The following is a 4706-nucleotide window of genomic DNA, read 5'->3' as shown; positions in this document are numbered from 1 at the left end:
TTAAGATGACAAATTATTTTTAGACCCCCTTCTCAATCATCTTACATCTATGAATACATTGGAGTTCACCAGCACTTTCAGATAACCTCAAAGTGCACTCACCTGCACAGCACAAGTAGCAGAGAAGCCGTAAGGTGTGTCTGAAACTGGTAAATTCCACTTGCTGGCCACAAATGGCTCACTGTGAGGAAAAATGGTTTTTGCTCTTTTTGGAGGAGAGTGTGGATGCTTTCAACACAACAGCTGTGCAGGGGCGACGCCTTGTGGCATCTTGTGACCTGCCATCACCCTCGTCTGTACTTCTTTGTTTATAACGTGTCTTTGTTATCTGGGAGTTTACATTTTTTTTTCTCTTCATCATTGGTTTTGAGCAATTTGATTATACTGTGCCTTGCTAGTTTCCTTCATGCTCCTGTGCTTGGGGTTCATTGAGGTGTATAGTTGTCAACAGATTTGGAAAATTTTCAGCCTTTACTTTCTAAGCTATTTTTTCCTGTCCCATCGTGTCTTTCCTTCTTTCTGGGACACTAATTACATGTATTTCAGGACACACGAGGCCAAAGTCACCCCACAGTTGCCATTGGTGCTGTTCATCTATTCTCTTTTCACTTTTTATTTGGGAGAGTTCTTATTGCTGTGCTTTCAATCCTTTCTTTAGCAACGTCCAGTCTGCCGCTAATACCATCCACTGTATTTCTCAACTCAGACATTGTAAGTTTTCTTCCTAGAGGTTATATTTGGGTCTTTTTAGGTAAGCTCTGTGTCTGCACTTAACTCCTCATTATGCCTCGTCTTTATATTCCTGACAATTCTAGGAGTGCCTGGGTGGTTCAGTCGGTTAAGTTTCTGGCTTCTGTTCAGGTTGTGATCTCGGGGTTCATGAGTTCGAGCCCCGCGTTGGGCTCTGTGCTGACAGCTCAGACGGAGCCTGGAGGCTGCTTCGGATTCTGTGTCTCCCTCCCTCTGCCCCTATTCCACTCAAAATTAAATCAACATTAAAAAATTAAATTTACATTCCTCACAATTCCAGAGCGGATACCAGACATTGTGAATTTTATCTTGTTGAGTGTTGGACATTTTGTTTCTCGTGAATATTCTTGAGCTTTGCTCCTGGACACAGTGGCCAGGACACATTTTGATCTTTCAGATCTTTCTCTGATATGTCAGGAGGGGTCTGATCAGCGACGGGTCTGCGGGGAGCTCTGACTCACTCCTGAGGCAAGATCCTCCTGTGTACTCTTCTCACTGTTCCAGAGACCAAGAGGTTTTCCAGTGTGGCTGCTGGTAACCGACGTTACTTTCCGTCCCGCTCAACTGTGGGCAGTGTCACCTCTAACCCTTTTGGACAGTTCCTTCCCTGGCCTTGGGTTGTTTCTGCACACACGTGTGCTGATTAGTTCTCTAACTGAACACTTGATGGGGACCTGCTGCAGGTCCCCAAGTCCTCTATGTATCTTTCTCCCCACCCGTAGTCTGCCCTGGGACCTTTAGTTACCTTGGTCTCCCTGCATTCTCAGTTTCGTCTCCTCAGCTCAGGGAGTCCTCCCGGCTCCGCTTGGGATGCCCTCCTCCCTGCCGCTGCAGGCTGAAGACTCTCACAGCGGTGAGATGGGGCAATTGTAAAGTCTCAGCCCTTTGGTTTCTCGTCTCTCGGGAGTCACTGAGGTTTGTTGCACAACGTCCAGGTTCTGAGAACTGTTGCCACACATATTTGTCCATTTCTTGGTTGTTTCAGGCACGAGGGCAAGTCCAGTCCATCTTGGTCATAGTTTCAGAGTTTCTTGGCACATTTCAGTTAGGGATGATGAAAAAATTCTGGAGATGGATAGTGGTGATGGTTGCACAACCCTTAAAATGCACTTAATGCCGCTGAACTGTGCACTTAAAAGTGGCTCGAATGATAAATGTTATGCTCTCTCTATATCACCACAATAAAAACATTTTTAAAGCTACCTCAGCCAAAGGAAGTATTAGTACTGTACTTTGAAGATAACAACACAACCCACTGCCTGTGGCTCCAGCCACAAGTACCCAGGTTCACCCCTGCCTCAGGCCTCTACGTGACCTTCCCTGTGCCAGGGACTCCTCCTGTAGGTATGCTAAGCACGAGTGGCCCACAAATCACCCATCCCAAGTGCATACTCTTCAGTAAGCCTTCCCAACACCTGTCAGGGACACCCCACAGCTCCCCATGGTAACATCCTGCACACTGGAAGAAGAAAGACAAGCTCAGCCAACTGTAGGTTGGTCCGGTGGCCTTTGCAAGGCGCTGACACCTCCATTTTACAGAAGGGGGAAACTGTGAGTGGATTGGATGCTGTCAGGAAGCAGAGGCATCTCAGAGATATGCGTTAGGAGGGCAGGGCAGGGGGAGGCTCATCTGTAAGTGATGAAGGAGCAGGGGTCACTGGTATTGGTTGGGACAGAATATATTTGAGATTCTGTGGGTGACACAGGGGCCTTGTTTCGGTCTGTGCTTGGGCACAGTTACGACGTTTTGTCTCACTGTATCATAATGGAGCTCCTCTGCAAGGTTGTCTGGGTCCAACGGGAGAACACATGGCCTTGCTGTGAGCGCCAGCTGAGCTTCCAGTGTCAGGGACTGCTCTCGTCATTCTCAGAGATCTTACTAGTATCCACTTCACGGAAATAATCCACATAAAGTGCTTAGCGTGAAACCCTGTGAAGATTAATCCTGATGGTATATGGATGGTGGAGTTGACATGGAACGGGCAGGGAATGATCCTGGAGAGCCAAGCAGATGGGTCTCATGGCTAGGTAGAAAAACAGAGGGCTCACGTGATCAGACTGTGCTTTAGGAAGACCACTTGGAAGAGAACAGGGAGGGGTGGTGAGAAAGCAGGCAGGAGGCCAGTTAAGACATCATCCTGGTGACAGGTGAGACATACGGGAGACAAGACAGGGTGGAGTATATGGAAGGCGTGACCGCTGACAGTGGGGAGAGGGTCAAGGAGAGCGGCGGGACCTCTGTAATTTGAAGCCAGGGTCAAGGTCGTGAGGCTGGTGGCAAGCCCTCTCCTCCATGGCAGCGATGCTTGTAGTCGTTACATAAACGGGGTGGCTTGCAAGGCTAGGTTCAGAGGAAGGGTCTGCTGCTCAAAGCTCATTCGGAAAGGCACACGTGAGGTCGGGCTGAAGTGAGAGGAAGAGTGAGAGGAGTGTCGCAAAGCTTACTGGGTAGCTGGGCAGGTGGCTCACAAAGGGACACGTGGCATCAAGGTGGCAGAAGAGGACAGGCCCCAGGGTGGCTGGGGCTGGTGCGGGAAGGCAGCGTTAAAGAAAGTACTGCCAGTGGATCTGAACACAGAGCCACGAGGCCCCTTTCGAGATGCAGAACGATCTTGACTCGTGTCCGGCGAAGGTATCTCCGGCTATTCTCACGTGGAGGGCTTATCAGGCAGCCTGTGCAGGGTCCGTGTCCCTGGTCAACAACATCTAAAGCATGATGCCGTTGAGCACAACTTCCCTGCTCCGAGATCACGTCCACCTTCAACCCTCAGTGGCTTGGCCGCCTACGTGGTGTCCCACGGGCCCCAAAGCTTAGGTTCACGAGGACAACCTTGACTCACCTTGAGACAAACAAAGGAGACGCACCCTTACTCTGCGCTTTCTGTGTGGGACGCGCATGTGGGTGCACACACACCCTGACTCCTCCAGGTCTGCAGGGTCTGCAACCACACTCTCCTGTCATCCAGCACATGGCCCGCCCGGCATGCTTTCCTAGGGGCAGCTTCCTCCTCCTTCCTCCAGTGCAGTGGGAAGTTCATATTGGCATAATGTTCCCTTTTATATCACTCCTATTCATATTACTCAAAAACAGTTCTCTTTGCCTCGAAGGACCCAAAGAAATTTGACCAGTCTGCCCCCTTGCCCAAACTCCATCATCCTCTAGGAATGAAAACCTTATGACAGTAACTTTCATTTCTTGAGAATCTACTGTGCTGGGTCTTTGTGTCATTTGGGATGTCTTCAGTTGTCTGTTATGGAGACTGCTATGTAAACCAGCTCCACAACATGAGAATGTACGGGTTCACGGTTCACTTTGTGGGACAGAACTTACACGGGGTCTGTTCCAACTCTGCGTTTCTCTGCGGAGGCCCAGAAAAGAGGTGAAGGGTTTGCCCAGGTGCAGGTGTGGGAGTTGGCAGCCTACTCGAGAGGAGTAGGGGTGGGTGGGCCGGGGGCCTGCTGTGGCCTCCTCTCAGGTGTGGGCACGGCAGGTGGCTCCTGTCCACGTCTGCTTTCCCCGATCTGCAGCCATCGGCCCCTCTGTTGGCTCAGCCGGATCCTTCTTGTCCTGCAGACCTTTGCTCCAATGTCCCTTCCGTGTCGCCCAAGCGAGAGTAGTCACCGCCTCGAGTTACTGTCCATCACACAGCGTTTTCATTTCTTCTTCACCGGTTAGCCCTTCCTTGCTGGGTCCCTGCCTGGTGGAGCGCGGACCTGCACTGTCCTTTGTCCTCACCTGCAGCTGTCCTTTGACCAACCCCTCCCCAATATCTTCAGGCCCTGCGTCTCTCTCCTGCCTCGCACGCTCCTCGAGGTCAGTCTGCGGTCGGTCGGAAAGTCGTCCGGCGGGGACCGTGCCTGGGCCCACCAGCCTCGCCGTCGCCCCTTTAAGCGCCAGGCGGGGGCGCACGCGCAGTCGGGCCGTTGCGCGCACAGGCGTAGTGGGGCGGCTGATG

This window comes from Lynx canadensis, chromosome A3 (genome assembly GCF_007474595.2).
Source record: "Lynx canadensis isolate LIC74 chromosome A3, mLynCan4.pri.v2, whole genome shotgun sequence".
In the NCBI taxonomy this organism is placed as follows: domain Eukaryota; kingdom Metazoa; phylum Chordata; class Mammalia; order Carnivora; family Felidae; genus Lynx; species Lynx canadensis.
The sequence above is the reverse complement of the archived record's forward strand: the minus strand, read 5'-3'. Positions refer to the sequence as shown.